Genomic DNA, 24426 nt, shown 5'->3' with positions numbered 1-24426 from the left:
TGGAGAAGAAATTGTCACGAGCGGTCAGCCAGTGACACAAATTCCTTCTCCCTACTCCCAGCGCTACTGTGTGCCACTCTTCCTCTATATAAAGACAATTTGCTTTTCATGTAGTAATGAAGAACAATGTTTTAACAGACAAAGGCACTTCTAGCGTATTATTGTGCTGTCTTTTGAGTAGTGCTAGATGCTGGGAAAAATGGTAATTCGCAGTGTGAATGCTATGTGGGTTAGAACCGAGCATGTACAATCTATGTTGCACGAGGCACAATGGTGAACATTGTGAGAGGGAGAAAAGCGCAAATTACAGCTCTTGCTGATGGCCAAGAAACCAGTGTGGGTTGGTGGTTTGTTGGTTTTGGGTTTGTGGGTTTGTTTTTTTTAGGATGAAGATAGCCCAAACAAAACTCCAAAATATTGTCTGTCCAAGTGTGTATGTGGCTGGACGTAGTAACAATCTGTTCATTTCAAGTGTTTGCAGATTAATATCCACAGCTATGTTGCTGGAACACCTGTGTTCCTCTGGTGATTCTTTCTGTAAATGGGTGTAAGGCACAGGTGTCTTCTCATTAACTTATCTCACACTAATATAAACATGCTGCTCAGTTGCTCTTGCTGTAAATATGTAATCCAAGAAAAAAATATTACTACTGATTTAATGCAATCGCTGTTGTGAGAGGAACATTCTGAGCCCTTTGTGAATGGCTCTATTCTGAGGGGATTTACACCCCATGTAAATCTGATTTAAATGGGAGAGTGGTGGAATGTGGCTTTCCTATTTAACCTATGCAAAAATCTATATTCTCCCACCTAGGTTTCTCACTGTGTGATGGGATGCTCAGCTGGTGTGTGGTGGGGGAGGGGAAGAACACAAGTCCAATAAGGACACAGAAAGTAGGTAAGGGACTATCTCAAACAGGCAAGTTAAACATTTTGATTCAATATTCTGATATTCTTATCAAGGCTTTCCAGAATGTGACACTGACTCAAACTGCAAACAATAAGGAGAAAATAGCAAACATGTATCAATGTCTTCAGTGTTCTGCAATGATTTCTTTTTTTTTTTTTTTTTTAAGGACCACTGCTACAGCAGAAATAAAAATCTAGGATAAAAACAGTAAGCCATCTTAACATGTAAAAGCAAATGTGCTTTTAAAAATATTTCAGTAAATTTAAAGGCAATCTTTATGTTTAAATTTATTGAACTATAGCCAGATTTATTCAATTAAGATAATACACTTCAAGGTTAACTACCATTTGCTGTTCACTTAGGCAAGCTATTGTACAGTTATGTAAATTTCATGAACAGAGACATGACTTGAGTGTCTTAATTACAAGCAAAAAGTGTCATTTAAATATGAATAAGTGAATAGTTGCCTGTATTTCCTGTTCACATGCTGCTGTCATCTTTAGGACCAAGAGCTAACTACACATCTAGATTGTGCTTTCATCTTTTTTTCCCCCTTCTGTCTCTAAAATAAAAAAATAAACCCCCAAACAAAGCCTGTCATATAAATGCATGTAAAGCAGATGATGTGGGAATGTCCTGCTCTTACAGTTGTTATTATCAGACTTAATTCTAATTTTCACTGATCACAATGACTAGCAGCAAACATGCAGCATTTTTTCCTGTGGGTTTCTTTGCATTTCAATATGGTATCTATATTTAAATTGTGCCATATATAACTTCTGTGGAGGATTCTTTGGTAGTAACTTTCTAACAAATGTGCTAAGGGGCTTATTTGCGTGCTTCTATTTTGGGTGCCGAGAGCTATTATGAATTCCTCTCATTTATCTAAACACAGTTGCATTCAAAATAGTCTGTTTCCTTGTTAATTTATAGTCAGTCTAAATTTTATGTAAGAAGGTTTTGGTAGCAATATTCCTCCATCATCTTTAGGACTGAATTCCCTGTGTTCCTATCGTGTTGATAGTTTGGGATTTCCACCCCCACCCCCCCCCTTATTGTTTTGCATTGTTTGTCTCTCCAAAAATGACCTAGAAAGAAATCTGTTGTTAATCACACATCAACGAGAGAGGCATGATTAGTTAATAAAAAACATGCCTTGTTTCTGTGGACCAAATGGCTACCTCTGGTTCTCAGTATGTACAGAGTCTCTTGAAAGACTATTCCCATCCTTCAGTGATGTAGCTGCAGCTCTCCCCAAGGAATGAGAAGTTCACTATTCACTCTGCGCTTGCATCACCCTTTCCAACATGTTCCCACTGATACATTAAAGGAATTAATTGCTCATAATGATCTCACCATCTGTTAACAGAGGTTCATACCTACAGGCTGGTGGCATGTGGTGGTCCTATTCAGAAATCAATAGGCAATGCTGGGGGAACGCTTTCCCACATTGCCTTCCATTGCGCTCTGAAAAGGGGAGGAGAGCTCAGTGTTGGCCATCTGCTCCTTGTCTTTCTGTGCGAGAGACCTTGATGCAGTCCAGCCTGGCTCTGATCTGACTCCAGTCTGATTGGAATGTGGCTGATCTGAGAGCCTCTCAAAGCTGTGAAAGTGAGTCAAAAGGAGATCCCCATTGTCCAGCAGGACTGAAAGAAAATGATCACTTTAAAATTCATAACTCCCAGGTGCCCGCCATCTATTCATGGGAAAAACTCTCTGAACTTCTCTTCATTAAAAAGAGAGGGAGTTCAGCTAAAAAGAGAGAAAAGGAAGTAGTTTGTGGGAAATGTGCAAGGGATTTCAGGCTAAACAAATGAGGAATTTGGAATTTTTACTTGTATTAAAGGAACCGTGTAAGGAAAGGGAAGCATTTGTAAAAGCAGGGCCTCTGCACCAGGGGCCCTTCCCTGGGGTCCTTTAGCAAAATAAAAAGGCTTCCCCCCAACCCCTGATTTTCTTTCCTCCCTTTTCCTCTTTCTTACCTGTGTGAATGAGGGCAGGAACAGTACAAGAATTCAGCTGTCTGAGCTTTATGTGATAAAATAGAATGCATTTGATCTTCCCGTCTTGCCCCCCTTTTTTCTGCATGTATTTTGTTGTTTAGGCTGCATATAAATCTGGCCTGATAACAAATGGAAACTGAAGCTGAGTATCTTCATGGAGAATTAGCGTGTTGGGGGGGTGGAAAGGCCATTCTGTCAGCTTGCTGCCTGAACTGTTCCCTACCCTCATGCCGAGTAATCTGAGGATTCGCCATATCACAGGAGGATTTTTGTTTTTCTTACCCTCCCCCCACTTTTTCCATCCTTTACCTCCTATGAATATAAGTTAGTGTTGAAGCCTTTCTTACTCTGCAAGCACATTACATACACTTCAATTCTGTGCCTTTTTTTTCAGGGCCTCACAGTGTCTGGAGTGGATTTATGTTTGTTCCTGTATTATGAAATGTGTTTTTCTTCTGATGCTGTTTATGTGGCCAAAGGTGAGGAGAACCACAGGGACCATACAGTAGATTTTTGAGGCAAAAGTGGACTGTTTGGACCATTCTTTGGCTGTCTGTGCAACAAAAGCTGTTGAATTGTTGTTAATTCCAATTTGGAGCCTGGAACTGTGGGCTAACTACAGAGCATCTCATGACCATGTGCAAGTACATAAAATGCAGCTATCATGAGGAGTGAGACTTCCTCTTTACAAAGAGTGACCATGGGTACAAGCTGCTATTGGGGAAGTTTGCACTAGGTGCCAGGAAAAAAAAATCACCATTGAAACTATTGGAATAAACTCTCGGAGGAGGTAGTGGATTTGCCTGCATGGAACTGTTTCAAAGCCTGGCATGACAAGGTGCTGAGCCATTTCAGTTAGACTGTATTGTTACTCTGAGAGGCTGGTCTAGATGACCCTGGAGGTCCCTTCCAACCCAGTATTCCATGAATCTTTCAGAAATATCCAGTGTTAATTTGTTGATTTCCAGGGAAATCCATCCATTAGTAAGCTGCACAGGTTCTTATCTGTGACCCATTTCCTAGGGTAATCTAGGAAAGATAGGGTAGCCTAGGGTACCCATTTCAAGCTTTATCCTGCCTGTCCTGACTACTGAGGTTAAGCATTTTTGACACGTGATAGTGTGAAGTAAACCACACAGTGTATCTGATCCTATGTACATTTGCTGTCAGGATGTAGTCACTTATCTCCCACCAAAAGTGTTTGTGAAGTTTTTGATGTGACACTGACCTGCCTCCCCTATTCCAGAAGTCTTCTAGGTCCCCTTCTAGGAAGAAGTCCCCTTTTCTAGACCTTTAGATGCACCAATCTCCTTCATTCTCCCCTATTGTATCATTTGGTAAGGAGAGTAGTGCGTACAGCATCTTTTTTTGTTTTGATTTAATGCCTTTCCCATTTGGATGTTGTTCTGTCCGCCTCAACTTCCCTTTTGGGTATTGTGAAGATGGAGCCAGCTTCACAGTATCACCAAGGTTGGAAGAGACCTCACAGATCATAAAGTCCAACCCTTTACCACAGAGCTCAAAGCTAGACCATGGCACCAAGTGCCACGTCCAATCCTGCCTTGAACGGCGACTCCACCACCTCCCCGGGCAGCCCATTCCAGCTTCCTGTGACAACTGTTTGAAAGAGTCCAGTGCAGAGCTACGGAGATGATTAAGGGAATGGAACATCTCTCTTACAAGGAGAGACTGAGGGAGCTGGGGCTCTTCAGCTTGGAGAAGAGCAGTCTGAGGGTGACCTCATCAATGTTTACAAATATGTAAAGGGTGAATGCCAAGAGGATGGAGCCAGGCTCTGCTTGGTGATGCCCAATGGCAGGACAAGAGACGGTGAGAGGAAATCGAGGCATAGGAAGTTTCATGTAAACATGAGGAGGATTTTTGTGCTGTGAGGGTAACAGAGCACTAGAACAGGTTGCCCAGGGGGGTTGTGGAGTCTCCCTCTCTGGAGATACGCAAAACTCACCTGGATGTGTTTCTGTGTGATCTGGTATAGGTGATCCTGCTCTGGCAGGACAGTCTGGGCTTGATGATCTTTTGAGGTCCCTTCTGGCCCCTGAAATTCTGTGTTTCTGTGAAAATCAATTTCTCACCAGACAATTCCATTTGTCTTGTAATTTCATTACATGCTGTATCTCCATGCTCTGCCTCTGATCTCTGCTCCAGCTCTTCCTTTAGTGTCATCACCAGTTTCAATGTTATCATTAGTCTCTTCTCTCTACATCACACAACCAACCAAAACTCCCATCACCCCAATACAGCCACTCAGACTTTTCTTGTTCAGTTGGCATATTTAGCCTGAGTTATGCCTGTTGGTTTGTGCCTGGTGCTATATTCTTTATTTTTTAACCACTTCTGTTCTTGAATGACTGATGTCTTTGCTTAGTATCTTGTAATACTTTATTCTAGTCTTCAGCAATATGTTTTGTTGCTCATACTGCACTACATAGGGATTAATATAACTTTCCAAATGACTGGGTTGAGAAATTACCCCCCCCCAAATAAAATTGAAATCACCAGACTAGCTTGGAAGGTTTGGAAGTAAGAAAAAGCTGTATTTTACAGCAAAGCCAAATTTGCAAGCATGTATATATTTACAATTATATGCAATTGTCTACAATTTAGAAACAATGCACAAATCCCATCTCACAGTATCACCAAGGTTGGAAGAGACCTCACAGATCATCAAGTCCAACCTTTTACCACAGTGCCCAAGGCTAGACCATGGCACCAAGTGCCACGTCCAACCTTGCCTTGAACAGCTCCAGGGACGACGACTCCACCACCTCCCCAGGCAGCCCATTCCAGTGCCCAATGACTCTCTCAGTGAAGAACTTTCTCCTCACCTCGAGACGAAATTTCCCCTGGTGCAGCCTGAGGCTGTGTCCTCTTGTTCTGGAGCTGGCCACCTGAGAGGAGAGAGCAACCTCCCCCTGGCCACAACCACCCTTTCTCCTGGACAAAGAAAGCCCAGAAGAGGCCAATGCCACTACTTTATCTCTCCCCAGAGAGAAAACCAGCAAGGCTCATGTGTTATCAGCAGAATGTTATTACACAGTGTGGAGGAGTCAGACAGGTGAAGGAGCAGTGACAGAGCCCAAGAGCCAAGAGAGCAAAATTGTTTATACATTACTCTTTTATCCCTCTTAACAGACCAATGAATGATAGAGACTTTATTATTCTTTTGCATTCAATGCTCTAATTTATTTGCATTCTGCACTGAACTTTCAGGAAAGTCCCAATGTCTCTTCTGGAATTTTCCAATAAGCCTTAAACTGCCACATAATCAAATATACTTTTTTTTTTTTTTCAGTTATATATTTTGTTGGCCTATTTGCTTGCATCAAACTTTCTATTTCCATCTAACCTCTCTTACCAGAAATTTGAGTGAACCTAACAGAGTAGAAAACTTCACTGCTCTAAGCAAGCCAGAAGGTTTTCACTGCAAATAATTGAAAAATGTTGTAAAATTGAGCACATTATTCTTATTATGTCTTTACTGTCAAGATCAGTGAAAAGTGAGAGCCACCACTGCTTTAGACCATGTAGGAACACTCTGTAAATGGTGTTCTCCTCAGAAGAGTTGAGAGTTCAAATCAACAAAGCACATGATCAGCATGCGGAAGAGGTCTGAAGTTGCTCATGCAGTCTATCCAGACTACTTTCAGGCATTATGTGCCAAATCCACCAAAACCAAATGAAGTTACTTATCTCAGTCTTCTGCTGCTGGGGAGCCCAGTTGAGTTAGTGTAAAGCTGTGTGCAAATTAATACTTGGAAAGTGGTATATTTGGAAAGTAGCACTTTGGACCAATCCTAGTTCTAAAAGTAGGAGAGGGGAACCACAGTTCCTGTAGGAGGAGCTGAGCAAGAGTGAGTGAGGATCACAGATGGAGAGGAGAAAGCAAGGGCCTTATAGCATCAATGACATGATTCTAGGATAGTGAGGTTTGTCAAGAGCAGATACAGTGTAGAAATTGTACAGTGAACTACTGCTTGGCATTATTCACTTCCAGAACTTGCTTTCTCTCTGGTGCACAATTCAGATGTCTGCACACTGAGGTGCTTTAAGGAAGATCTGTTAATATAATGTGTTTGGTTGTTTTAAAAATATATATAGTTTGCAAAGTGTGGTGTGAGGTTTTGTTTCCTGGGTGGTTTTTTGGTTGGTTGTTTTTGGTGTTTTTTTATTTTATTTGTTTGATTATTTTAAAGCAGCATCAACAGACTCCTACCAGGGATATGGCTAGGCACAGCTGAAGGATAGTAACCCTCAGCTGGAGGAGCAACCTCAAAAATAGAGAGTAGATAGACTTAAACTAGATTTAACCATTGTTAGAATAGCAAAGTGCAGTTACAGCTAAAGTTCATGAGCCAGTTAAGGAAGGTCCCTACCAACAGATGCTATTGGTTTAAGTAACTTAAGTTTAGCTGCTTATGTTTGTTTACTATTTATTTAGTTATTTAGCCAGTGGATTGGTAACAAATGTGAGGAGTCTTTTGAGTGAGGTACATTCTCCTTGGGGTGCATTATCTCATCCTACCATCAACTATTCTTTTCATAGTAAATACCTCATTTAAGAGGCAGGCTAATGCTGTGATCATGAATGTAAATGTAGATGTAAATGTTAAGAAGTGGATGTGCCATACCAATATTTTAATAAAATCTTTTATGTATGGAGTTTTCTAATACTGTTTAAAGGAGAAGACAGGGAAAGAACTCCCAGGAATATCATCCTCAGAATCTGACACACCTACCACTTAGAAAAAATGCCATGTGGTGATACTTTGCTGTCAGTAAACACTATATAGGTTGCCTTGGAGAGTCTGCTTGCTGTCTTCTCTATGGTGCCCATGAGGTGCTTTTCTCTGTCTTGTTTATACAACCTACGCTAAGCACTCGGGCACAGTTCTTTGGTGTGGAAAGACACATAAGGATAAGCACTTCTGGGGATTTTTCAAGGACACTAAAGTGGTTTAAGTGTTGTTTAATTCCCTTTGATTTTTTGGACTCTAGCTTGTAAATCCAGTCTCCACCTCGCTGCTCTGAATATAATACCTTGACCTTTTGTATCAAATTCTTTCAGCTGAGTACAATGGGAAGAGCACAATACTGTCCACAGTCAGGATACTGGTTTAAGATGTGTGACCTGTTGTGTTTGGTGCTTTCTATTACCCTAAGAAAGTGACTAAGCCTACCACTTTCTCTTTATCAGTATAAGATGCAACTGCTCTGATGTGGTTATTTGAAGGGGGGAGATAACTTGGTGGTTAAGTCTTCTCGTTGTGAAACAGCTGGGGTGCAGACTTGCCTTTCAATATCTGCCCCAGATGGGTGTCCTAATCATTAGGCTCTGATGGCATCAGGCTGGGAGGGGAGATCACTGGCAAGGAATGGCATCTGGACCTGTGATACTTTCCAAATGACTGCATTTTGTTAAAAAAATAAGAACGTAGTAAGAAATTTTTGCACAAGCTCCGTTCCAAGTCAGTTCACAGTAAAATTCTGTGTACATAACATGCAACCTAAAGTGTGAACAGCAGTCAGGCTTGATTTCTTTTCCATTCTTCTCTTCTCCCTTAGCTATGCACTTTGAATAGCAGAGAAGGGGAAGATGATGGAAATGTGCTGCTCAGTATTCAATATTTCAAAGGCTGCTAACTTACTCAAATTTCACTTGGAGCATTCAAAGGCTATTCCATTTCAACTTCAAATCTCTACCATGTTCAGTGTTTCTGGTTCTCATTTTATATTGATATTTATGATGTATCTGAGAGAAATTGGTACTTTCCTTCTTTCCCCTGCTCTTAAAGTGTCAGTGGTCAGGTGACAGAGCCTAACTTACTCAGGGTGCATTTGATCCCTTCATACAAATCATTGATAAAGATGTTAATCAGAACTGATCCCAGCACCAAGTGCTGGGGGACACTGCTTGTGACCACCCACCAGCTGGATTTAACTCTGTTGCCTAAAAGCTTTGGTCCCCCACTGCTTCCCTTTCCAAGAGGATATTTTCCCTGTATCACCTGACTAGATCTCTACACTCCTCTTGATTTGCCTGCCTATTTTTCCAAAGGTGGTTAATTCTTCTTTTTTTTAACTGAGCTCCTCCAAGAGCTTTCTGTTCAGCCAGGCTTCCCTGACAGTTTGCTTTTCAACACATGAGGACAGCTTGCCACTGCACCTCTGGGACTTCCTTCTTGCAGAGTCTCCAGCTTTTCTCGACCCTGTTGCCCTTCAGGTCGATATCCTAAAGGGCGTTCTTAACCTGTGTCCTGAACAGTCCAAAATCTGCCCTCCAACAGTCCATGGTAGTGGTTTTACTAAACCCCTGCTCCTTCCTTCACCAAGAATTGAGATTTCTATCATTTCATGGTTGCTAAGCTCAAGATGGCCTCTGATCACCACATCACCCACCAGTCCTTCTCTCTTTGTAAATACCAGGACTAGTGAGACCCCTGCCCTGGTAAGATCATTTGCCATCTGTGTCAGGAAGTTATCTTTCATGCACCTCAGGAACCTCTTAGGTTGTTTCCTTTCTACTACACGGTATTTCCAACAGACATTGGTAAATTAAAGGTCCCCATGAGAGCAAGGTCTGGGGATTTGGAGACTTCTGCTAACTGCCCTTCATCTGCCACCTCATCCTGGTTGGGTGGTCTGCAATACGCTCCCCACAGGATATCTGCCTTATGTGCCTTCTCCCTAATCCTTATGCATAAGCACTTGACCTTACCATCAATCATCAAGGTCTACACAATCAAAACACTTCTCCTTCTGCTGTTGATGTATATATAGCAACAAGTTTTATTGTTTTTCACAGCAGTAGTCAGGGTAAGTTCAAACTGGGCTTTGGCCCTTCTGACTTTCTCACTATATCTTTATACTTCACTGGAGTGGCTTGTCCCCTCTTCCAAAGGTGATAAACTCTCCTTTTATTCCAGAGCTCCAACCAAAGCTCTCTATCCAACCATGCAGATCTCTTTCCTTGCCAGCACGGTTTTGTGTGCCTTTAAGACTTCCTTCTTAGAGAGTTTCCAGCCCTCCTCAAGTCCTTTGCCCTGCGGGAAGGTGTCCTAAGGGATTTTGTCAATCAATCTCCTGAACAGGCCAAAATCTGCCCAACAGAAGTCTAAGGTGGCCATTCTGCTAACCCCCCTTCTTGCTGTCCTGAGGATTGAAAACTCTATTTCATTGTCATTTTTCCCCAAACATTCTCCAACTATCACATTTTCCACAAGTCCTTCCATGTTAAAAATCAGCAGGTCCAAGAGGGCTCCGTCCCTAGTTGGCTCCTTCACCAGCTGTGTTAGAAAGTTATGTCCAACACATGGATGGTACCTTCAAACTTCTCCTGGCATTTTGGACAACTTGTTTAATTGCTCTGTGCCTCAGTTTCCTGCTTGTAAAACCAGGTTAATGACTTTTTCACTAAATGTGAGTACTGAAAGTTTGGATCCTGCCATGATGAGAGCTCTACAAGTGTTTTCAAATTCCAGTGTACAAATAAGCTATCAGAATCCCAGGTTTCCAGCCTTACCATTCTGTCAGGCCAAAGCCAGCTCATGTGTAAATATGGAGAAAATTGCAACTAGAGTCTCAAAGGTTCTGGAGTCTCAAAGGTTCTGGAGTCTTTAGGGCACAATCACTTCCAAACAGGTATTTGCCAGCATCTGCCTTTGTTCTACAAAAGGAAAGATATTAGAAGTTTATAAACTTATCACCAGGTTTTGTTGTGGGTAGTGCAGGAACCATCTCTTTCTAGGAGGGCTGGAGAATGTGGTTATCCAACTGGAGCCGTTTGCTCTATGTGGAGTACCAGTAGATCCTGTTACTTGTTTTCAGAAGTGAGTACTAATAGGAGGTGGTAACCACTGTAAAGCAGGAACATATAAAAATGCTTGGGAAGTGTTTAGAACAGGATGAACTGGGCTTTGCACAGGTTATTTGGTTGAATAGGTTGAAGAAAGCTTTGTAGGAGGGTGACACTGCATGCAGAATGAAGGGGCAATTTGGAAGGAAGCACGAAAGTAATTAAGGAAGCAGTGGACAAGAAGGAGGTAGCTGGTTTAGTACAGCTAAAATATGGGAGTAGGTGTAGAGGTGGCTCTGATAGAGTTAGATAATCATTGGACTTTAAAGATCTTTTCCAACCCCAATGACTATGCATTGGAGTGAAGAATTAAGGCTGCTCTTACAAGGGAAATTTTAAAGCTGCTGTTTTGAGCTGATCAAAATGGGAATTAAATGCTTGGGAAGTGCTGTGTTCTGACTGCCTGCATGTCCTTCCTCCACTGTGGTGATATGGTATGATTCACTGCCAGACTGGGGTTGACTCAAAGCAAAAGTATGTTTATGCTATAAACTTTCAGGTACACTGCCTTGTGCAGAACTTTTTGTGACACATTACATCTCTCTGACTGTATCCAATGATTTTGGGGATTTAAACACTGATGCAGAATGAGTCTATTTCATTTTATTGGGAAAATAACAAAACCTGTAATAAAGCCTGTCAGCAAGGTTTGTTTCCTTGCAGTTCTGTAGAACAGATTCAGCAGATCAGGAAGGTAAGTGTGGCATAAGCTTCAACAAGGCCAAATGCCAGGTCCTGTGCTTGGGCCACAACAACCCCAAGCAACACTACAGGCTTGGGAAAGTGTGGCTGGAAAGCTGTGTAGCTGAAAGGGACCTGGGGGTTCTAATTGGCAAGCAACTGAATGTGAGCAAGCAGTGTGCCCAGGTAGCAAAGAAAGCCAGCGGCATCCTGGCTTGTATTAGAAATGCTGTGTCTAGTGGGAGTAGAGAGGTGATTGTTCCCTTGTCCTCAGCTCTGATGAGGCCAAACCTTGAATATTGTGTTCAGTTTTAGCACCTCAATACAAGAGAGATGTTGAGGTGCTGGAGTGCAGAATAGGGCAATGATGCTGGTGAAGGGCCTGGAGAAATAAGCCTTACGAAGAGCACCTGAGAGAGCTGGGGCTGTTTAGTTTGAAGAAGAGGAGGCTGAGGGGAGATCTCATCACTGCCTACAGCTACCTGAAAGAATGTTGTCAAGAGGGTGGTGCTGGTCTGTTCTCACAGGTAAATAGCAATAGAACAAGAGAGAATGGCCTCAGGATGCAACTGGGTGAGTTTAAACTGGACATTAGGAAATTTTTCTTTCTTAGAGAAAGAGTGGTCAGGCATTGGAATGGACTGCCCAGGAAGGTGGTTGAGTCACCAACCATGGATGTTTTTTAATGTCATCTGGATGTGGTGTTTGGGGATATGGTTTAGGTTGAACCTTTTAGAATAGGGATAATGGTTGGACTTGGTGATCCTGAGGGTAGTTTCCAACCTGAATGTTTTGGTGATTATGTGTGCTCTGTTTTCTGAGCAAAATTATCAGAAACTAGTCTCTAATAATTCCCTACTTTATAAGCAAGCAAAATCTTTCATTAAGATTTGTTGTACTAAGAGAAAAACAATAATAACTTGGTTTGATGTTTCTGGTGCAGGAGAGAAAGCCCTAAGTTTGGCCTGTCATAGTGACAGCTTTGCTCATTTCTAGTATGATGCTTTAGCATTACAGCCATAAAAATGAGGAATGTAACAGAATTTCTTAAATGCACACTGTTCTCCTGAAAATGCAAGATTGATTTTTATACTTCAGTGGTATGCCCCATCCTTCTTGCATATAGACTTCCTAAATGTTATAAAGGCACTCAAACATTTCCTCTGCATATTACTGTTGTTTATGCTGTGTATGTGTACAATGTGGAATAGAAATAACACCACAAACCATTCAAAACACCACCCAATGACTAACTGTAAACAAATAGTCAACTACAAGAAGAAAAAAACAAAACAAAACAAAAAACCCCAAACCAAAACCTAACCAAAAAACCCTGGAATCCCACCCCAAACCCCCCCATCACAACCAAAAAAGAGCCAAACCAAATATAACAAACAAAAATCCCCAAAGAAACAGAACCTAAGAAATGAAAACAGCTGAAAATCCCCAGATCTTTCTACTTCTTGAGGTTTTTCTGAAGTGATATTCAGAGATCAAACTGAGGAAGTAAATGCAGTGCAGCAAGGTATTTTGACTCTGGTAATAGGTCTATTTAACATTCAGATTTTGAGACACTGGGGACACTACTTAGACATTTCTTCAGAATCTTTTTCTGCCTCTGATTATAAAGCCTTAGTGATCACAGCAGGAGCCAGCTGGGTCAACAGCAAAGAGTAAAGTGTCCTACCTTAGTAAAGAGGTGTCCTACCTTTAGACTATATCTTCACCACAGACAGCAGCTGGTTTTTATGGTGCATTCTGGAGTTCAGTAAGTCTGGGTAATTTTGATCTGGTATGGAACAAGTTCCTAAGTCAAGCAATATTCTCTTACCAGCTTCCCTTCTCATAAGCTCTGTTACTCTGTATGTGCATGTGTGTGCTAATTAGCTATTGAGATTAAAATGCATTGGAATACCTGTGTCTGCTCTACAAAACATAGATTATAAATGGGCTCACTCTGAGAGGAGATCTGAGAGGGTACCAGTGGCTAAAGAGGGTATTTCCTGGTTGCTAAATATATTTCAGTTCTGAGTCCAATTTGTGGATATGTTGTGCTTTAGTCAGCATTTTCTTAAATCCTATGTATTTCTGCTCCAGTGAACAAACCCAGCACATCTCTCCCCACAGATGTAGAACTGCATCTTCCAGGCTTATTATTCTCTTTGCTTGGGAAACATCTTAAAATTGTTTCTCCAAGAAATGTTCTGTGCCTTTGTGGGAAGTTTTATGTAGCTGTTCATTCTATAGTTACTGGCATTTGCTTCACGCTGTTTCTCTGCTGCGTGGTGACCGTATTTTAGTATGAAAAGCTTTCAAAATACAGACTCACTTTCAACAATTTTTCTGTAGTTATCATGCCTCCTTTGTATCATACACAGAAGCTGCAGAATTAAGGAACCTGTTTCAAATGAGTGGGTTTTTTTTTAATTGAAATGCAATTGGGAAGTGCTAGTGTTGTCAAGGAAATAATCATCAATACCTTAGCTGGGATGTGAGTTAACATTTGCACCAGCCATAGATTTTTTTCAATTAGCACTGCCTTATAAAACCCATTCCTCCCCAGCTTTTGTCAATGTGATGTAGGAGAAGAAGAGCAAATAGATTGGAAATGCTCTGCAGCTCAGGCTCCTGGGAAAATGTAACAGGTGTTGCAGCTCAGCTGGGTATGAGCTTTATGAAAAAGACCCTCTCAGACTTTAGCCATAGAATTCCCTTTCCTAGCCAGAGCTTCAAGTAGGAAGAAACTAATGACTTCATTACCATCTCAATTCTGGGAAATGCTTGGTGCAGACCTGAATCATTAAAGGAAAGGTATAGCACTCTGTGTGACCTTACAAGATCAAAATGTTATTTAGAGCAATTCCATTAGTCAAGGCTATAAACCTGAAAGAACACACCCTTTTGCGATGGCTTTTAGGCCATAAAATGTGTATGTATGTCATGAGGAGGGGGGCAGGAGGTGGAAGCTTGTGGGGGGGAAGTGGGAAAAGAACATATTCTGTACTCTTTGTGCAGCACAGTTTCCTATGCTTTCTTTGAAAATCCTCCACTTCCAGCACTTCTTCCCTTCACCCTGCATTGTGACATGTTTAACAGCTCTTTTCGTTCTCGCTCTTCTAGGGGCTCCTAACTGGGGATGATTCCAAAGCCAAGAATGGTGTCAAAATTTCAAGCCATAGAAAATTACATGCACGTATTTAATGTTGTAATGATTAAAAGCAACTTAAAAAACAACTTGCATCTTTTGCTAGCTTAAAAGAGAGCAGCGTGACATAGAAGACTGACAGTGGGGTTGTCTTCCTTTCCTCCATTGCTGCCTTTGCAGTTTTAAGGAAAAGAAACCTCTCTTGGTGAAGCTATATTCTTGCTAGCTGCCTAGAATTTCTTTACATAATGATAACTCTGAGTTTGAAACCCTGGCCAGACAATCATTTAGCAAAATATTCACATTTTGGGTAGTTTTAATGGACTTTGTCAATAACAAAAAAACAAATGTGTTTTTCCAAACAAGCTGCTGTCAAGTCTCTTCTTGAGCAAGACTGGATGAGGCACTTAGTGCTGTGGTCTAGTTGACTGGATAGGGCTGGGGGATTGGTTGGACTGGATGATCTTGGAGGTCTCTTCCAACCTGGTTGACTCTATGATTCTATTCGATAACTCCACTAGTAAAGGTGGACAAAAACTAACAGGTGGAAAGGCATGATGCCCTTTTTAGGAAGAGATTTACCCTGAGGGTGTAGAGGCATGGCCAGTTTTTTGGAGAAGACTTGAAGCCTCTATGATATGTAGGTGTTTACAATGCCCAAATCTCATGGTCAGAGGGAAACTGTTCATCTTGTGCACCCAGTCAGTAATGTGAGTCAGTTAGTCTGGTACTAATGGGCGTGGGAAGAAATCTTGTTTTAGTAAATGTGTGTTGGTATTTCTTTAAGGCAAAGTCTTTAAAAGACAAGGCTTGTCCAGGCAGGACACTGATGATCTCACAGCTTAACAATCTCATAGGCACACATCTAGATGAAGTTACAGTGGTTACCAATGCATTCTGACTTTTGCCTCAAAGTATTCTTGTCTTATAACAATCCATTTCTGCAGCAACAATTTTACCACCTGTTTCCACAGTTGCTTTACTGTAACTTAACTTTCCATTTTTGAACAGGTGACATTGAGGATTGCAGCTGAGACAGTCCCATGCACCCTAGGGTTTCCTTTACTTCTTGTTGCCCTGTGTGACAGGAAGTTGCTCACTTTCATCTGGAGATCACCTTGTTTTCCTAGGTTCTCTTATTCTTTCCTAGTGATAAACCCGTAGTCTCAAGAATGGAGTTTCACTTCCATTTGACTCCTTTAACCCTTTGTGATTCCAATTTGGTCCACCCCAAGGATCACATGAGCAAATGCAACAACCACCCATTACTTCCCATGAAAGTACTGTGTGGGGCATGTTTGTACACTCAGGTTTGTGTTCTTCCATAGAAGTTTGTACTTTGCACTTACAAGGTACAGCTTTCATATAAGGAAATCAGTCCTTGAGCCTGAGCATTCTGCAGCAAGTCTGAGCTGTTACATAGATTAGGGGTATAGGAGAGGTGTAGCTGCATTAACAGGATGTTGTTTTCTGAGCTATTGCATGCAATGATGCTGCAATTTGATAATCAGATATAGCATAAGAATGTATGTCTATTTAATTTGGCTTTGCTTACAAACCACTCTCATTCTGCTAGTATGATTCTGTGTTTTATCTCTTGGGTTACTGTGGTGGGTGGCAGGCTGTTGTGTTGAGCTCTTGGAGAAGGATGAGAAGGCGTACGAGCTAACATCTATCGTCTCCCTGAAATACACTGATGTGACAGCTTCTTGGACTGATAAATGCACACTTCTGGTAAAAGTCTTCTGACAGGAAAAACGAGCAGTTTTGTCACTTAAAACTAGCACAAAACAAACTCCTCTCTGAATGTTTATCTGGTTTTGTTTATTTTTTTCACTGAAGAATGTAGGTGGGTTATTGCACGCAAATGCTGAATGGACTGTGTGTGGTTTGCCACCCCAAACAAAAACTCTTGCTTAGTTTGGCCTCTAAAAACCTGAGGTAACCTTAGAAAACCCATGCTACAAGTTTTTGCTGTTTACAACACTGCTGAAAGAAAATATTTGAGATTGGAAAAGAATCATATGATTCTATGAATTAGGAAATTGCTAAGTACCCCTTAAGAAGAAAGTCCTGGTAGAACCTTTAATTATGGAACATCTACTGGCACCTCTCTGCTAGTTTGTAATTCAGTGCCATTTATGCAGGCACCTAGAAGCACTATTCTAACAGGAATTATTTGACTCTTTTGGTGACTCTGTAGTGGAACACTTCTCTAGATAGTTCTAGTTCTGACACACTCATACATCAATTTTGTGCACCTAAATGAAAGCAACTTCTCTGTTTTGCCATAGTTGTGTGTTTTGAATGCATACATTTTGTGGCACCCTTACTGTATTGAGTCCATTTTGCAGATGATGTGGGTGAAATCTTTGGGTTTGTGGTGTTGGCATGAGTTTTGCCATGATAACTGTAGGCCTAATATGAGCAAAAGAGAAGGCTCTAATAATATTTTTTCTGGATGGGTGGTAGCTGAAAGTGACTTTATAAAAATCTTCTGTGATTCTGACTTGTATTCTAGAAAGTGGCTTCCCTTGCAAGAGCGTTCTCAAAATCATATTTCTTACTTAAGCAGAGCAACATAGTATCTCGTATGCTATTGGGATGTTCACTGATCTGTCTTTATGAACTGTTTCTCATGCTGTTTTCTGACTCACTCATGGAGTCTGCTCTCTGACCCGCTTGTCATGCTTAGAGGCTATGTGCTTACCTGTCTTTACAAGACATGGTGACCACTGTGCTTTGCACAGAAGTAATCGGCAACATCGGCTGTCATTAATTGCCATCCTGGATTTGATTATGCCTCTTGAAAGAATTTTTTCTTCTTATGTTGATAAACTCCTTGCCAAATCTCTTGCTCTGCTGTTCTGCAGCTCACACACTCATCTTCATGTAATTTTTCCCCAGTTAGGTGAAAGCACTGTTTTCTTGTTCTGGGTGTGGCTTCTTAAGAATATTAGTACAGCATGTCTCGGGCCATATCACTGCTTGAAAGGCCTAGAACACCTGGATGCAAGGCTAGTGTTAAGAGTGTGTTAGAGGATTTGGTTTGCGTTCCGCTGCTGTTCTAAAGCCAGCACTTGCCTAACAGCTTATTTTTTTTGCTCGTGTAAAGATGACAACAACTTTAACAGCATTTTGTGATGCATACTTAAGGCAAAAAAAATCACCCCCAAATGAACTCCCTCACCTCTGTTCCCTCTTAAAAAAACCACCCCCACAAACCAACCAAACCAAAACTAACAACCTTGGTTGAGACAGTCTAATTATTGGCAGGTTGTTTTTTCTAATCAGGTGAAATTTATGTATCTTTGTGCAAGATCGTTAAAGCAGCCATTTTCCCTTCACCTGATGGTGCTTACAGTTTGTGTTTCCTGACACCAGAAGTTCATTGTATTTAATAAGCTACTTCCTATTGCATTAGCAAATTTCCATCTGGTGGGAAAGATACCTGATTCTATTACTGTATTTGTCTTCACGGCTGTGATGCAAAACGTAATTTGCTTACAGCTCTGTAAATACAGCTAATGCAATGATATGTTCATCCTATTGACCACAAAAAGGTTTTGTTTTGTGCAGGAGACTTCTGAATTTATGAATGAACAGAGAGGGATTATAGCTGTTGCTTCTATAAGCCCAGTGGTCCAAAACTTTACAGGAGCTTCAGAAGAAAAATTAGAAGAAAGGGTAAAAAGAGGAAATAGAGTTACTGTCTGGAAATGTCAAGGCTCTTTTTTATTTGTCTCTGAGAGGGAGAGTGGCAGTACTTACATGTAAGCAGGATTTTGGAGAGGTATCTGGTGTCCAGAGAAGGGCAACAAAGCTGATGAGGGGCCTGGAACACAAACCCTATGAGGAGAGGCTGAGGGAGCTGGGGTTGTTTAGCCTGGAGAAGAGGAGGCTCAGGGCTGATCTCATTGCTGTCTACAACAAGCTGAAGGAAGGCTGTATCCAGGTGGGGGTTGGCCTCTTCTCCCAGGCAACCAGCAACAGAACAAGGGGACACAGTCTCAAGTTGTGCTGGGGGAAGTATAGGCTGGATGTTAGGAGGAAGTTTTTGCCAGAGAGAGTGATTGACATTGGAATGGGCTGCCCAGGGAGGTGGTGGATTCACCATCCATGGAGGTATTCAAGAAAAGACAGGATGAGGCACTTAGTGCCATGGTCTAGTTGAGTGGCTAGGGCTGGGTGGTAGGTTGGAGTGGGTGATCTTGGAGGTCTCTTCGAACCTGGTTGATTCTATTTGATTAACAAGTGGCCCTTTGGAAAATCAAAATGCTGATAGGATGTCACCCTGAAATCTTATTCTGTCACAGCTTGGCAACACAGTCTTAAAAACAGAAACATGTAAATTTGTAATATCACTGAAATCTGATTTGAAGGTTTAGAAAGAGCTGGGGATGAACTATGGAGTGAATTGTTGATAAGAATGGGGTTTTAGCACCTGAGTCTCTGAGAAGCCTCAGCAAACAAATCATCTTTGTGAATTCCGTTACAAATGGTACAATATGCAGTGTTACACCATGTCCATACTGAAGATGTTCAAAGAAGGTGTGGATGGCTTTACAGACTTGCTTGTTGTCACCCAAAGTCTGCAGTGGACAGGAAGATGAATCCAGGAGTTCAGAGCTGGCTCTCTGAAACACTTAAAGCAAAAGAAGTGCTGTATAGAAACATTCTTGCTCCAGAGAATGTATAGAGTAGACTCGAGAAGGGGATGAAGTGCCTTGCTCAGAGAAAAGGGAAAGTCAGTAGTAGAGTTTGAGAGGTTTTTTTTTGTTTGTTTGATTGTTTGTTTTAAGAAACAGTCTGGATAGGACAGGGCTCTGAGGTGACCTTACTGTGGCTTTTCAGTATCTTAAAGGGGCCTACAAGAAAATTGGGGAGGGACTTTTTAAGATGTCAGGTAGTAACAGGACTATGGGGAATGTAACAAAGCTAGAAATGGGTAGCTTCAGACTGGATGTTAGGAAGAAGTTCTTCATCATGAGGGTGGTGAGACCCTGAAACAGGTTGCCCAGGGAGGTGGTGGAAGCCCCATCCCTGGAGGTGTTGAAGGCCAGGCTGGATGAAGCTCTAGACAGGCTGATCTAGTGTGAAGTGTTCCTGCCCATGGCAACGGGGTTGGAACTTGATGATCCTTGTGATCCTTTCCAACCCTGACTGATTCTATACCTCACAAACCTCAGTGCATATATTTTTAGTGGTGAATTCGTGATAGCATGGTGTGTTGCATAGAGTAGTCCGGCAGCAGGAAGGTAGGAAGGGTGGGGGATCTTCCTTGAGAAGGCCATCCAACTGCCTTCTACTTGTTTCAGTTCTTCCTATAGCTGACCTTGCAGTCACTGCAGATCAGCAGATGACCCAATACTTGCAAAAACTGGACTGCTCTGTGGGACTCAAACGCACTGATTTCCAAGTGGCTTTTGTCAGTTTGGCACAGGCGGCAAATATGTGTATCTCTTGCTACCTTCCTTACAGTTTTGAATGTCATTCCTGTGACACTGTGTTACAAGGTAGTTGTCATATTGCTTATGCTGATATCCTACCTTTGTACTCCAAGGGGGCACACAGCTGTTTTAAAATGTGATGTGGAAGGAACAAAACAGACCAAGATGTATGAAATCATGGTGGCCCTTGCTATCAACAGATAATCTGGAGATAGCTCCTGGCTTCCCCAGTGTGCAGAAAGAGCAGAGAAATGCTGATAAATGATTTGCTATGTGTTTTGCCACCACAAATTAGTGCATTGATGAGGCATCCTGCAAAAGCAGTGTTTGTTTTTCTGAAGATGTGCAAGTATATTTACCAGTGAGTACTAATGAAGTGTGCTTGTAAAGGAAATGAAGCCTCAAGTGTGTGTAATTATGTCCCCTTCCTCCTATGATAGCTGCCAGGAGCTTGATAAGAAGAGTCCATCACCTATAACATCAATAGGGATTTTGTCTGTTATCTACCATTTGCTCTGTATATGAAAAACCCTGTAGGAACCCTCTCTGTAATAGATGATGGATGTCAGGCTTAAATTCAAGACTGTATCCCACTTCTGTTTTCTGAGATGTGTTAGTTTAAATATACTGAACCTTATTGGGTATGCCATGCCACACTGAGCACCTGGCATCAAGCATGCCTAACAGTTTTATCTGAAAGCTCTCAATGCATTCCAAGGGCTGTTGTTAGCCTCATTCTTAATTAGGATCTGTGTACTCTGGTTGCTTAAAACCAGGACTGCAAAAGTAGTGTATGATAGGGTCACTCCTCCTTTCTGGAAATGGAATGTCTGATTTGGGTGTCAAGATAAGGGGCTTGGAGCCTAACTTAAAGCAGTGAAATTTGACAACTTTGATTGGAGTTTTCCTTGTTTCATCAGATGTTTCAAAGAATAGCCTAATCCTATACACTAATGAATCCTGTAAAATGCCACCTTGCAACTGTTTGGCATACTGAGGATGGCAGTTTAAGGCTTTTTAGAATATTCTAATAAGAGAAGTTGGTACTTTCCTCAAAGTTCAGTGCAGAATCTGACAGACTCTTCTCACTTGCTCCTTGGGATAGGACAAGGAGCAATGGGTGTAAGTTGCAGCAAAAGAGGTTCCTCCTCAACACAAGGGGGAACTTCTTTACTGTAAGGGTCACAGAGCACTGGAACAGGCTCCCCATGGAGGTCGTGGAGTCTCCTTCTCTGGAGACTTTCAAGGCCTGTCTGGATGTGTTCCTCTGTGATCTCTGTTAGATAGTATTGTCCTGCTCCAGCAGGGGGGTTGGAGATGATGATCTCCTTGGGTCCCTTCCAACCCCTGACATCCTATGGTCCTATGAATGTAAGTAAATTAGAGCTTTGGTTGTAAAAGAATACAATGAAAAAGTCTATACCATTCATTGGTTTGCTAAGAGATATAACAAGCCAAAGTATAAACAATTTGTTCTTCTTATCTCTTGGGTACTGATCTGTTTGCTGTTCCTTCGCTTCTCCCCCTAATCTCTACTAACCTCAACTGACCAGGTAACACCTGAGCTTTGCTGGTTGTTCTCTGTCTGGGGAGAGAGAGAGGAAGGCACTGACCTCTTCTGGGCTTTCTTTGGAGGCAGGGAGACTGGATTTCTGCATTGTTTCTAAATGGTATATAATTATAAATACATGTAAGTATTGGGATGGGCTGCCCAGGGAGGTGGTGGAGGCACCGTCCCTGGAGGTGTTGAAGAAAAGACTGGATGAGGCACTTAGTGCCATGGTCTAGTTGAGTGGCTTGGGCTGGGTGCTAGGTTGGACTGGACGATCTTGGAGGTCTCTTCCAACCTGGTTGATTCTATGATGCAGTTCTGTGATACAGATTCGCTATAAAATACAACTTTGTCTTACTTCCACTCTGTCCAAAGTGGTCTGGTATAATTCAACTGAACTTGTGGTGAGGGTGGGGGGAAGTTCCCAACCCACCAGAGTGAGGAAGAAAATAGAGCTACATGGGTTAGTGCATGGCACTAATTTCAGAATTTGCCCAGGTAGCTGCACATGTTTGCTGCATGACTGACTCTCTGAAAGAGAAATCAGTCCCAGAAATGGAGTCATGTTCTTTGACTTTTCATTAGCAAGTAGATGTTAAATCAAGAGTATAGCTGTGCAATAAAAATCGATGATCTCTGTGAAAGAACCATGCAGGCAGTAATTCTTTCCTGATGAGGACAGAGGTTTTTTTTCCCTGAGGGAGATAATCCTTCTCTTGCTCTTAGGAGAAAGAGGTGAGACAGCTTTGAAAATCAGCTAACTTTAAGCCTGTTGCAAATTCAGATTTTAACCATACTTACCCCTCTGTGTCTAGCTTCAGCATTTAGCAAAGTGTAATTGTGTTCAACTATCTTGTTAAAAAGGTTACTCTTTGGTGTTTAACTGCCACTAATTATATCTTTTTTTTTTGTTAACACCAGTCAAAGTGAGCAGCTGTTATGTTTGTGAGCAGCTGGCTAGTGCATCTGGAAAAAACTATCCTTGGATGTGAAGAGAGGTGACGGGTGGAATAGTTTAACTACCTGAGGAAAAGCTCACAGCCACTGGCAAGGCTGGTCTCTGTCCAAAGCTGTGTCATGGTGGATCAGGTAAGAAGCCTGGTGGGCAAAAAGAGGACAGTATGAGGTGACAATGATAGCAACTGCCAGAGCTGTTGCAGAACCATCTGGATTTGGAGCCAGTGGCCTTGCTTTTTGGCCAGTGACCATGGTTTCTGTGTTCATGGGTTCATCATTACAGTACATTCAATGGAAGAGTATTCTCCTGTATTGCACAGAATTGTTGGGGTTGGAAGGCATGCCAAGGGTCATCTAGTTCCAACCCCTCTGCCATGGGCAGGGACAACTCACAGTAGAGGTTGCCCAGAGCCCCATCCAGCCTGGCCTTAAAAACTTCCTGGGATGAGGCAACCCGTTCCAGTGCCTCATCACCCTCATAGTGAAGAACTTCTTCCTCACATCTAATCTAAATCTACCCTCCTCTAGTTTTGCTCCATTCCCCTTAGTCCTGTCACTACCCAACACATTAAAAACTCCCTCACCAGCTTTCTTGCAGGCCCCCTTCAGATACTGGAAAACCACAATGAGATCTCCTCTTAGCCTTCTCCAAACTGAACAAACCCAACTCTCTCAGCCTGTCCTCATAGAAGAAGAGCTCCAGCCCTCTGATCATCCTTGTGGCCTTGCTCTGGCTATGCTCCAGTGTGTCCATGTCTTTCTTGTAGTAGTTCCAGAACTGGACACAGAACTACAGGTGCGGTCTCACAAGAGCAGTGTTGAGAGGGAGAATCACCTCTCTCAACCTGCTGGCCACACTTCTCTTGATGCAGCCTGGGATACAGTTGGCTCTCGCATTGTTAGAAGTGTCTTAATCTATCCCACAGTAAAGATGGGTTTGGGGCTTGTTATGAACCCTCTTCAACACATCAGTAAGGAAAATACACATTGCAATTAAATCTAATTCAATGCCATTTCTTCCATGTTTCTGTTCTGTTAGGAGGGAGGGCAGGGTAATAGTTTACTTTTTGGTAAACAAATGGGAACTTGTTTCACACTTGCAGAATAGATCTTCAGTTTTGTTTAGGATGCATGACTCTTAGCTTCCCTGACATCTGTCCATCCTGCTGCTGAGTGAAATTCCTTTGGAGATTTTGTGCAGCCTGTACAGGAGGAGAAGGAGGCAAGACTTGGTCTTACCCACTCTTTGTATCTTTTTAGGTCCTCCCTAACTACAAGTTAAGTGGTTTTAAAGCCTGCCATCTACCTTGGCCTTTATGAGATGATTTTCACTTTGTGTACTCAAGCACAAAGGTGATGCTCATGAATGCAGGGCTGCTGTTTTAGTAGCACTTAATATTCTCTTGGGTTTAACTGACATTTACAAGGATTTCCAGTAGTTCCCTGAAGTTTCTGTGGAGTCCTCCTGGTAGTTAGATCTTTTGTTTGGTATTCTGTAGACCAGGAATGAAACATGAAAATTACTTTATCCCAGGGTGAAATTGCCAAACAAAATTGTCCTCCTCTACAACTGGAATCTTTACTCAAATACAGTCCTGGAATGTGAAAGTGAAAATATCAAGGGAATTCAGTCTGTTTCTTATTTTATATATGTGACCAAAATGCAATGAATCTCATTTTTCTAGTTCAACCCACAGTTTGCTCCTACTACTAACAGAAAATGCAATGAGAATGTCCATCCGTTGCTCTGCAAAGAGATGGAAAATAGGTGGAAACCAGTGCTACAGGTAATGCAAACTCTGTTGTTCTGGCTGGTGATAATCTGGTAATCCTTGCTCAGTTTCCTTCCAGTACA

The 24426-nt window shown here is 41.9% G+C and overlaps 2 long non-coding RNA genes across 5 annotated transcripts in view; both read left to right on the top strand.

The window, feature by feature from the left end:
- LOC135184864 (uncharacterized) overlaps positions 1-24426 on the top strand; it is a 69357-nt gene that overhangs the window by 29453 nt on the left and 15478 nt on the right. For 3 of the 4 annotated variants that reach the window (XR_010306232.1, XR_010306234.1, XR_010306233.1), the window contains exons 2-5: positions 815-898; positions 3308-3392; positions 4160-4250; positions 22536-22703. This is a non-coding gene — a long non-coding RNA (uncharacterized LOC135184864). The remainder of the gene's footprint in view (positions 1-814; positions 899-3307; positions 3393-4159; positions 4251-22535; positions 22704-24426) is intronic. The other variant, XR_010306235.1, reaches the window with a different exon arrangement.
- Positions 14112-14977, top strand: LOC135184865 (uncharacterized). The gene is made up of 2 exons (XR_010306236.1): positions 14112-14278; positions 14588-14977. It is a non-coding gene; the product is annotated as an uncharacterized LOC135184865 (long non-coding RNA).

This window comes from Pogoniulus pusillus, chromosome 21, assembly GCF_015220805.1.
Source record: "Pogoniulus pusillus isolate bPogPus1 chromosome 21, bPogPus1.pri, whole genome shotgun sequence".
Classification (NCBI taxonomy): domain Eukaryota; kingdom Metazoa; phylum Chordata; class Aves; order Piciformes; family Lybiidae; genus Pogoniulus; species Pogoniulus pusillus.
Note: the sequence above shows the minus strand (reverse complement) of the source record. Positions and strands in the feature narration are given on the sequence as shown.